This window comes from Lissotriton helveticus, chromosome 9 (genome assembly GCF_964261635.1).
Source record: "Lissotriton helveticus chromosome 9, aLisHel1.1, whole genome shotgun sequence".
In the NCBI taxonomy this organism is placed as follows: Eukaryota; Metazoa; Chordata; class Amphibia; order Caudata; family Salamandridae; genus Lissotriton; species Lissotriton helveticus.
Genome location: NC_136070.1, coordinates 1070944046 through 1070956387, shown reverse-complemented (window position 1 = coordinate 1070956387; position 12342 = coordinate 1070944046).

Here is a 12342-nt window from a genome sequence, read left to right as displayed (position 1 = left end):
GCTGATCTGTAGACTGTATTGAAAGTGTACACTAGCCATGACTTGCAGCCAAGAAGCTGCCAATTGGGCCACAACAATTTTTTTGCAGTTGTATATAGCACAAACTCGGCCAAAGGGCATTGGAGTGCTTTACCTGAGCACCAGTTACACTACAAAAGGTCAGATTATTTATTTTTTTAAGCTCAGGAGAGTACGAGATTTGTCCACAAACATAGGATGTTGGGCTCACACTGGACATGAACCTGGTTCACCAGTTTCAAAGTAAGCAGCTGTGACCTTAATGGCACTACCTCTCTCGAACTATACACATACATGAGACATCTTCTGAAATGGTCACATTTACAATTTCATTGTAAATGTTGGAGGCTATTGAATGTATAACTTACTCATGACAGTATATGAGCAAAAACAGATTAGATAGAATGTTGACAATTGGACATAAGTGTTTTATCCATTTTTCAATGTAAAAAAGGATTTCAGAGTTCGCCCAATTAATATGCCTTTGTGTATCAGGGTCTTCCTAAATACATAATTGCCCGACTGTAGACTTCGCAGAATGAGGCAGCTAGATTTACCCTGGACCGTATGAGGCAGCTAGATTTGCTCTGGGCCGTAGACACAGAGACCATTTTTTCAATCATATTATTGCTCTCCAGTAGTTCATTTGTCAATTGGAGTCATTCACAGTGCTGGTCAACTGTTGCCTCAGTTCCGTTTTTCTAGATACCCTCAAATGTCACCTTCACACTGGCTTTGAACATTTTTGGGAAATACCTAAGATTCATTAGATTCAATGTGGCAGTCAATCCTCTTATTTTCCTATCTCAAATAGTTGGAGCTCCCTATCAGCAACTCTTGGCGATCAGCCCAATTACATTCAATTCACAAACTTCTTAAGACAAGGTGGTTCTCCTCTTTCATGAAGTAGCGGGGTCTGGTGGTTCAGTGGACTAATGCATCCACGGCAGGGGGCTGTGTTCGATCTCATGGTCACTGGTTCACATCCCAGAGGGTCCACTCAGCCTCTCACCTTTTCCGAGGCCAATAAAATGAGAACCATTTAGTTGGGTAACAATACGCATCTGTTATTCAGCACCAAGATGGCCCGTTGGGGGTGAATATGCGTTTTGCAACTACACATGTTATGTTAGTGCTGTGCCATCATGCTTCTGTTTATCTTTTCATGCGGTGTTCCTAGATTCCTTTCGAGGTTGCTGTTATCCGATATATACTCCACCTCCTCAACCTTGCCACTAGGATCTGCCAATAAAATAACTCCTTCTGTCTATAACTTCATATCAGAATTCTATATTTGCAAACCCAGCATAGCACCTACCTCTTGTACTTCACAAACTACTACCTTACTAATTTTATAGAAAATCTCAGTCCAAAATCCTTACAAGAGTTCGCATTATCAAATAATATATTATCACATCCTCTTTTCTACTGCATACCTTCTGCGTTGATTGAAAATGTTAGGTAGAATTCTGGTTAATTGTTCGGGCGTCTGTATATAACTTAAACATATTTATCATAAAAATTGGACCGATGAATGGTTGCTCTCATTGCAACTCCGCACATCAATCTACGTAAACTCCTCCAATCACCTCTTATAAAACATATATCATATTGCTCTTCCCAAATTTTTTCTAAGTCCATTTTTCTTTTGTTTATTTTCATTGTTTCTATGTCTAAAGGTCATGTTTCATCATACTGTATCCTCTCTTTCTCCACTTTAATGCAGAGTCTGAAAGGTTCACATCCGCATTATCTCTGCAGTGCAGAGAAGGTGAACATCTTCTCCTCCACTTAAGTGGGGAAATCAGAAGGATTTCCTTTTTTGAAAGTAATGTTGAGATGTGAGGCAAGAGCTTTTCTCACATTCTGAGATAATTTTTACACAATGTGTGATGTGTGCTGGTGTCACGCACTGTGAAATTGAAAGCACAGCTAGCCATAGGCTACGGCCACATTCTCCTTGATCTTTGCCCAGAGGCATATGTCAGCCTCCTGAACCCAGCTCAAAACAGAAGAGGTACAATTAAAGAGAGGACAATGTCCAAAGGTACTACGCTCTAATGGATCCCTGCTTGCGATCGCTGCTGGAGGGTTATCCCCAAGCAGGATTCGACTCACTAGACACCAAGAGGAGGGGAGAGTGGCCACCCAGGCAGGTGCAAGTGCACCCGAAATACATTTTAAATAAGCCTTTCTGCCTCCATCAATAGGACAATTGGGGGCTTTACCCTCAATCTGCGCTCACTGGGTCCACTAGATCCAATGATAGTATTTAAAAGAAAATGTTGTGTGTGGATTGTCCTGGCAACAAGCCATGACCCCCTCCCAGTACTGATGGAGTTATCTTACATCTGCCCACTCTCCGGAGGCAGAAGACCCACAGGAAGCCAGGAATCAATTTTTCTTTAAAAAAAAAACACTGGTCATCCTGGCATCAGGCTGGACCTCATCCGTAATGCCATGCAATCTTTGTGCAGCCCTGGGACTTAAAGCATCCTCATGCCATGCACAAAAGCAGGAGGAAATGTTAATTCTTTTTCACAAATGTAAAAATAATTTTGACATATGGGTTTTGAGACTGCAGGGTTACGCTCCCCATACAGCCTCCCATGGGTGGTAGAAAGAAAGTTTGATGTGTGGGATTTTTGGTGGGTACCCCAGCACCCCATTCTGTTTATAACTTTTTTTCTGGTGGTCTGATGGACTTTCTGACACCTCTCACTTTTTGTTCCTAATGACCCTGCTAGGATGGTCCAATTGGTGATAAGCAGCCCAACATGCTGACCCAGTGGGCCTGAAAACCCACCAGACTACCTGAACACAATGGAAAAAGAAATGGGGTGGGGTTCTTGACTCTCTTGGCATCGATCCCCACTCAACTGAACCTGACAGTATTTCTGACCCCAGGGGGAGCCAGAATAGAAGTTTAATCCACTCTCTGCCAGTCCATATGTCAAAACAACGCCAAAGAATGATCGACTTCCTCTCACTTGCTAGGGTGATTGTGTGTACTATTGGGGCTCTAGTCAGCTGATAAGCAGGGGACCCACCATTCGTTAGCATTTCTGAAACCTAGGGTGACATGGTTTGTGTGGATTATAACGTTTTCTTACCCAGAATCTCCTGCAAAGGTTAATGTATAGGCCAAAAGGTTTTGGTCTACTGTTATGTGACAGATATTGGCAACACTTCCACCCAATAGCCAACTTCTACTGGCTGAAACGCTGCCTTCTGTGTATGAGTTGATTTAACACACTGTGAGAAAGTCGTCCTTTTTGCTCTGATCACTGCCATTTTTTGTCTGTCACCACTGGTTGTTACTGATTCTGATTGTGCCCGGAGCCCTGCTAACCAGACCCTGGGACAGTGTTCTGTTTAAAAGCCATATGGTAATTAGTTGCAATTACAGTTGGTATGACATCCTACCTGTAAGCTCCTAGTATATGATAGGGCCTGTAGGTTTATAGGACCAGGGGATTTAGTGCACTTAAGTGTGTAGTGCTGCATTTTCTGCTGTCATTTTAAAGGCTGCCTGCTTTGCAGGCTGCTTTTTAAATAAAATTATATGCACATTAGACTTTGGAATTAAAGGTACTTCAACAGCATTAAACTACCTTATGTGTACATATAAGTTCCCCCCAAGGTATACCCTAAGTACACCAGGGGTAAGCTGCCTTATAACTATAAGCAGGGACATTAAAAAATATGTTGTATATTCCCTGGTCAGGGAAAATGACCAATCTAGTTTTGCCCCAATGTAGTATGTTAGCTCCATTGGCTAAAAAGGCATGGCTTTATTAAACTTTAATAAAGTCTAACTATTGACAGGAGTGAGCTAAAATGATACCTCAAAGTGTCTAAAAATAATTATAATAAATCCAACTACTTGCCAAGGTTAGATTTGTTATAACTATGATGGAAAATGAGTAATAGAACTTGCTTTTCTGATATGGCTAAATCGAGCTCTAGAGTGGCCTCTCCTGATTGGCCACCCTTTGACAGGCTCAGCCAATCTGCTCTGATGAGGTGTGAGTGGCCTGATAGGAAACAAAGAGACATCTCGTGGGGGGAGATCTGCAGTGGCAGAGGAAAAGGAAGGAAGGGGGCCGGGTAGCCAAACTGATCTTTAAGGAGGGAGACAAACTTAGGACATGACACAGTCCCACCCCCACTTCCTGTACCCCTAGCTAGATGGGAGTATCATTAATTGAATTAACAGAGGGGCTGGGAGGGAGTCTTAGGGAAAGTTGGTTGGGTTAGCCATACCTTAAACTCCAGGAAAGATTTTCTCCATTTTGGATTTTAAATAACAGTGCTTTCTGGGACACGAATATTCCACACTTTGGTGGAAGTTCTCATACCTGAGGGCGGTACCCTGCATCCCATTGGTCAGGTATGCCCCCTTGCTTGTCACCCCAGAAACCTGCATAAATATGGGAGAGCTGCCCCAGCAAATCAGATTCCTGCCTGGAAATATCAGGAGAAGAAGGACTGCCATGATAAACTCCTGGTCTGCACCACAAGAGGGCTGCACTCATATGGACTGCACCAGCTGCACACTTTGCACTTACCAAACAATCACTTTGCCGTGCTTCAAGAGGATTAAGGAGTGGATTGCCTGAAAGCAACAGGTACAAAAGAGGTTCAATAAGTCACCTACATCAACTCCATCAAGACATGCCCAGTTGATCTGCTTCACCTGGACTTTAAAGGGTTTGACCAGGTGCATTGTGGGAATTGTAGTCCCAAACCTCCAAGCGTCTAGACCATTGGCTGGTGTTGTGGTTCCTCAAAGACCCAAAGGATACATCAGGGGAAAAAGGACTGCCCTAATGTACCCTTGGACTGCACAAGAGAGGACAGCACTCATAAGGACTGCACTCACAAGGCTTCACCACAAAAGAACTTTGCCTGTCTTATAGGATAAGGAATGGACTCCCTGATCAGCAACAGGTAGAAAAGTGCTTTACTGCATCAAGAAACAATTCTGGAAATAAGTGTGATCCAGCGAAAGCATTTTTCTGATTTTACTCACTACTCTAACCGTACTCGGCCCTCCACGATTAGTAAACTCCTCATTAATGCACCTTACCACAGAGGCGATGGTCCTCAGATGGATCTTTCTCTGCCAACAGGAGGGGTGTAAATTGGGGTAACCAGAGCCACATTGGCCACCCCATGAGGACCATTATTGTTCAGACAACGCCCTGGAAAGAATCTATTACTCTCTCTGTGACGCATGTAGAATTAATTCTCAAATAGTTAAAAGAAAGAACATTATAACACAATAACAGACTCAGGCAATTTTAGAGAAATTAGTTATTGTATTAATGATCCCAAATCAATACATACAAGAATCATTTTAACAACTTCAGTCAAGAATCATACAGCATGTATTATGACACCACACATTTAATAAAAGGTTCTAACAAGAAGAGGATGGTTCAAAAGACTACAGATTCGTACCAGGTAGAGATATCAATATAGGACTAGCTATGTTGTGTTAGAGGAAACTCAGAAGGTATATCTGTAGGCAAACCCTTAGGTTTGGACATGAAGCCCTCACACACCAACCTAGTTGGTGTCATGCTTCATCATCGGGCCCACCACAGTGACACCGAATGTGTCCCGGGTGTGCTGCGACTCCAGATTACTGAGGAGCAGGTATTCTTACTGAGTGTGCAGTGCTGGTGAGAATGAAGGTGAAAGGTTTTAAAAGCTATCCAGGTGGTCCCAGTTCCCGAGGGTAAGAGGTAAATTTAATACCTGGGCCCCTGTTAGCAAGATAAAAAGGCTGTGGACGTTGTGGAGTATATTAGGGGCTCCTACGTCCTTGTGGTCTACATGTTTCAGCCAGGCCTTTTGATTAAAACTGGCTTTCCTCAGGACCAAATGAGTATGTGTGAGTGATAATAAACTATATTAAGTGAAAGTGTATGGTAAAAAAGTGTTGCACTCGCTAAGGTGCCGTACGTGTAAGAGGGGGATTCCCTCTGCTTTAACTTGCTACTTGCTGTTAAAGCCTCATGGGTCACTTGGCAGGGAGGGAACGGTATTTCCGATCAGCGGTTCCTGCGACCTATCGTCCTGCTCCAGTGTCCTACAGATTCGTACCACCATTGAAAGGTAGAAGATAGTTTCTTTACAGAATAAACTCCAAGTGAACAGAAATTATAAACTCCTCCCATTATAAAAGGCAGAGGATGTTTTTCAGATTTACATCAAATAGAAGTTACAGATTCCAACCGCCATCAAAGGCAGAAGGATGGTTTGTTCTCTTAACAGAATTAAAAATATTTTAAACCAAAGGGCAAAGGATCACATTTAAAGTCCTCTAGGGGCGAGTCCATAACTATGAGCTGAAGGGGAAAAACAAATCTGGCTGCTCACCAGAAAGTCCAAGAAAGTTCAGCAGACAGAGTCATTGGGATATAAAAAAATTAGGCTTGTTCGGCAAAAAGGATTTTAATCAATCTGCCAAATGTAGTAGCATCAGCAAATTAATTCAAAAGCAAAATAGCGATTCTTTAAAGCATAGGTCTCCTTGTATAGGGAAAATCAAGCATGTGTCACCATTAAAAAATTTGATGCAAAATGTTGCTACCAGCTGTCGCTGCCCCTCTTTTGGGGTTGCTCCTTTTATTAGCACTATGACGCTTCATATGGTCAGTCATCATGTCATAATGGTCCGATCAACATGTCATTGGTCCTTTATTCGTCTGGTATAAGATTTTGATACTCCAGCGTGGTTTCCCACACGTCATTGGAATCAATTCTTCCTTCTGTCCCCATAGGTTAGTCAACAAAAAGAATGTTACATCGTTGCAGACCATGAAGTCTTGATAGAGTTCAGATTCCCACCAATTCACTTTTAATTGAACACTAGAAAAATGTCCTGTGCTACACTAAATGTTTCATATGTAGATTAGATAAAGCAATATTCCAAGAACGTGACAAGAATGTCCATTGTAGAAGGCTATGAAATAATGCAGGTTAGCAAGAAACATGAAAAAGGCATTTAAACCAATATTTCATTTGCAGTGATAAAAACTCTTAATCAGAATCAAACATAATGAATATATCAAGCTATCCAATGAAGAAATAATATTAAAAGTATCAGTGCATTATCACATGAAAATTACTAAGATTCTCTATGGCCTATTACCACACGATTGATTTCAACATCATATATGTGCATTATTCTCAAAATGTATTTTACTGAAATTGTTTTAGCGTGTACATGATCTTTATGATGTATGTAATCACTGCTGAAAATTTCAGCTGTGTAGCTTGTTCTCCTAACATTTTGCACCACATTCTTTTCATGATGCATTACAATGAAGGACAATAGAAATGCTAAGTCACATAATTAGAATTGCTTTATTTTGTAATGAAAGGTATTATAATTAATTTATTTTATAAACAACCTGTTATTAGACCGTATTAGTAAAGATTAAAATCTTCTTGTATTTTTCTTTTGCCTTTTTAAAAAAAATTCAAGCACACTTTTTGCAGTGCTGTTTCTCCTTTCTATTTTGCTTTTCTCAATGTGTGAAAAGCGCACATTTAAATTTCTATCTCTAAATCGGTAAAAATGTTGTGTATAGAATAATCGTTATTTACGCTGTTACCGGTGTAAAAGTATTACATCATAGGCGGCCTCAACTCTTGACCTTGTTCCAGTCCAGCATGGCCTCTTTTTAACCTTTTGAGAGCTATTTGCTTCTAAGCACTAGTTTTACTTGTAATCTGTACAAAATCATGTATTGGGCTCCCTGCATTGGATGTTTGTCATTTTGGTGTAATTTTCATCATTACATTTTCCCTATGTTTATAAATTGGTGTTGGATTTTTATTTTGGGTTGTATCTTACTTATTTACTGTTTTAGTGATATTAAATGCTTTACACACCTGTCTCCTGGTTAAGCCTGACTGCGTTTGAGGCTAGCTGCCAAGGGTTGAGCAAGTATTAATCTATTAAGACTTGACAGGGCCATATTTATGATTGTGGTGTTATAACTAGCTGTAGTTAACTACCTGCACCTCCTGATAAACCTTCTTCCAAAACACATCATATGAACAGACCAAAATTACAGTAATGTGACAACTTCATTGAAACCACATTGACTTTACTTGGTCCACATTTTGACCTGTTCCTACCATGGTCAATAGATCAAGCAACAACAGTGGTGTACCGTTGGTATAAGGAGAAGTGTGTGAACACTGGCTGGTAGGAATTTTGTGAAACCCCACTGATGACACACCTTTCCATCATAGAAATGTGATAAAAATCTGTGATTTTAGCCAAAGTTTGACATTTTCAGGATACTCTAGGTAAGAAAGCATAGTGGGATCCATGCAAGGCACATCACCCTGGACCCCTCACTCATGTATAGTTTTTAGAAGTGTCTGGATTTGGTATGTTTTCCAGGGTAGGGCTGGCCCATGTACAAACACAGCAGCAATCCACATTGCCAAATGGGTCAATTTGCACTTTGGGGCTTTTCCTGTCAAGGTTGAAAGTAGAGTACCATTTTTATCAGGAGAAGCATGGGAATTCTAGATGATAGGAATATTGTAGATCCCCACATATTGATGCCTTGCACGAGCAAGTGGGTGAGAATGACCTCTAGCGATGCCTTAACCAATGGGGTAAATGTTTCTTGGGGCTAACCTTCCCCCACTTTGGGCATTTTACGGAGTCTTTGGTCACACTCAATTTGGGGGCTCTGGGGGCTGTGTGTGTCTGGGGTGGGAGTAAGCATGGGCGGATTTTGCGGATTGGCAATCCGCGAACTTGCGTATTTACGGATTCGCAATCCGCGAAGATCCGCGAACTCTAGCGGATTTGCGGATTTTTCCGTTTTTTGTGTTGGCGCGTGTTCGCGCCGATTTTGGGACAAGTTCGCAATTGCGAACTTACTTTTCGGCTTGCAACGGCCGCGACTATGTTGTTTCTACGTCTGGTTTATCATCACAGGTTCACAGCACCCTCTGTTTCACCACTGCCACCCTCTGGGACACCCATGCCACCCTCTAGTACATCCTCACAGGCACCTATTAGGTTTATTTATTACTGTAGATTATGGTGGTTGAAAAAAGCTAGCACACCTGCCCTTCTTCAACTGCCATCAATTAATTTGTGTTTCATTAATGTGTCAGTAATTTTGAAAGTTCCAGTCTGGCTGGCACCTGCTTCCTTCCTTATCTGTAATTTGCTTTTTGTTGCAGTGAAATTTTTTTTTTACAGGACCTTTATGGTGCTATTCTATGAGCCTGCTGTTTGGGTCATAGCAGGGTCATAGAATTGTTGCAAACTCTGGAGGGGCCCATCAGGAAGCACTACCTTGAATGTTACTAATGTTAAGTTTGAACTTTTGCACCTGCTCATTGCTTTCATTTTAGCTAAAATCGTTTTTTTTGCAATTTCGCGCGTTATTTGGGGCGCGAATCCGTGCGAGATCGATTTCGGAAGCCGCGAATACGTGCGAATACAAAATTGTTTTTGTTGCGATGTGTATATTCGCGTGATCTTGCGCGTGTTCGCGAGGCGCTTCTAGCTATTCGTTTGCCAAGTTACCCTATCGGTCGTACACGGGCGCGGCCATCTTGTTGGCGTGACGTAATTCCGTTTCCGCCCGCTATGTGTAATCTCGCAAAGTGTGCTGCTCGCGAGTACAAGTTCGCGCGTACTCGCAAGGAAAATCTCGCGCGAACTTACCCACGCGGTCGTGAACGGGCGCGGCCATCTTGTTTCTCATTCATTGCTATGGTTCTGGGCATGCTTTCTCTATCCTCTCTCAATCTCTGCCATCCTTTGCTTGTTTGAAGTTTTTTTGATCTAATTTTACTTATTATCTAACCCTCTATTTTTCTAGCTCTATATTTTTGTGTTTTCTGCAGCTTTTAGTTACTTTTAAACTACTTTTTTAAACTCTTTTCTTTTCTTCTTCACTATTCTATTTCTTCTTTATCATTTAAGTTTATTTCTGCCCAGACCATGGTAAAGGGAGCCGGGAAGCACCCTGAGAAGGGGAAGGGTCCCGCACCCCGTGCCCGGCTCCCGTGCGGGCGTTTAAGGGGGGAGCAAGTGGTCCCGAGGGAGATCTTCAGCGCGGAGGAAGTGGCGGCACTGATCTTCCATGTCCAGCGCCGCCTCCCCAAGACGATCCTGGGAGGCGGCAAGATCGCGACCGGCTATGGCATCCGGGAGCGCCGCCAGCGGTGGGAGAAGGTGTGCCGGGCCATGTACAAGATCTCTGGGGTCCGGCGCACATATAACCAGGCCACCCACCGCTGGACCGATGTCATGGACCGGGAGCGGGACTTGCTGGACGCGCTCGGCGTAGAGGTCCCCGGGCTTGGTGAGTAGTAGTAGTAGTCCATTTACTACTCTGTTTTATCCTGCTCTGTTATTTGCAAATCTTTGTTCTTTACCAAGAGCAATAATGCTGCCGATTACATTGAGGTAAATTATATTTCAAAATCTTCTATGCATTTCATTTTCAGGTGCACTGCTCTCCTTCTCAGTAGCCTTGCTTGCTACTATGCTTCTTTGTTTTGTATGTTGTGTTCAGAAGCATTTCATTGGCCTGAGAAATTATGTATCAGTGTACTGTAAAGAAAAGAACTGCGTAATGCTAGACAGTAAGGGTCATATTTTCAATTACCGGCGCATCCCTGCAAAGTAGCAGGGATGCGGCAGTAATTGTGTGCCATGCCACCACCACCCATTGGCCCAAAACGTCACAGAAGCCTTACGCATCTGTGCCGTAAAGGCAGCGCATTGCTGGAGTTGCGTGCCAACGATGGCGCAGCTCCAGCAATGCTCTGGGGTACCCTATCTCCCCAATGCTGCATCAAGCCGTACGTCGGCTTCAAGCGCGCAGGGTTTGAGTCATGCATCATTGTCATAAAAATGACTGATTGACATCTTGTAGATTTCCCTCAGCCACTTTTAGGATTCGTTCCTTCGCAGGTACGCCCTCCCTTGCGCCGGAACGCCCCCTGATGGCGCAGGGCTTTACAACGTGATGCATCGCCCATATGCCCATATGTGTTTTTTTTTTTAATATATACACCGCACCAACACCATGGCGAGTCTTTTGTTCTGCCGCTGCGTCAGAAAAGGCACGCAACAATGGAGGAAAATCAGCCGCAACTTCCGCAAGGGACTTATAAATCAGCCCCAACAGACTGAAGTCCAGTGTCCTTCCTTTAGACAGTCACATGGCTATCAGAAGAAATAGTGGCGGTGGTGGCGGGTGGATTGATAGTTTGAGTATTCACTGATCTGCAAGCAGGATGGACTTTGTCTGTCACGTGTTGCGCACTACTGCCTGCAGTGCCAGGCCTAGGCAAACCTCTTTAGTAGTCTGTTTATTGAGTTACATAGGAACTTTCTAAGTCAACGTTCCGCAAATCAGGCAATACGAATAACGTAGTATACCACATGAGATAGATCCCGTGGAATAGTTGTCTATCTATTTGCTATTTTTCCAAAATATGTTGTTATTGTTCTTTTGAAATGTTTGATTTGGTTGAAAAATCTCATCCATGTTTTATGGTTTTTCTTTCTTTCATGTTGTACATCAGCTCCCCCCAAGGGCAAGAGGACACAGGAGGAGGGTGCTGAGGATGCAGGCCAGGATCGGGCAGGCGAGGGCTCCTTTGCTGGCCCCAGTAAGTTTACATTTTACTAAACAGTACCTATTTTTTCCTAGCGTTCCTCATTCGATTTTTTCTAAATCGTCTTTGATCTTCTTGTAGACTGGATATAAATTCTTATCCTGCCTCGAATATGACTCCCTGTGGTATTACTAGACTATTCTTATTAGTCTGTCTGTGTAGCTAACTAAGATTGGACATTTGGCAATTCCATTGGACTCCCATTATATTCAGCAATACCTCTATGCACTGTCTCCTTACTGACTAGATAGTGTGGCAGAGTCATTCAGCTCCCGAAGTCACCGATTATAGATCCCCAATGATCTCTAGATTATCGTACGCAGGACAAGAGAGTAGTACGGAGTCACAGCACAGTCAAGAAGTGTCAGAGGCACTCATGCTTGCAAAAATTCCAAAACCTTTAGCTCATCCACTCTAGTCTAGAGGAACAAAAACCACAGAGTCTATTTAAGTGTAAAAGCTTTATTAAAAGTAAACACATTTATTGAAATCTACTTTGTCATAAAACTATTTAACTGTAAACGGAAAAGTGGTTAGTGCTGACGATTAATTGGACACATTTCTTGTGGTCGAGCCGAACTCTCACCTACTTTGAACTTGATCCTGGTCGTGTTCTTAGGACTCAGGAGTCAAGCT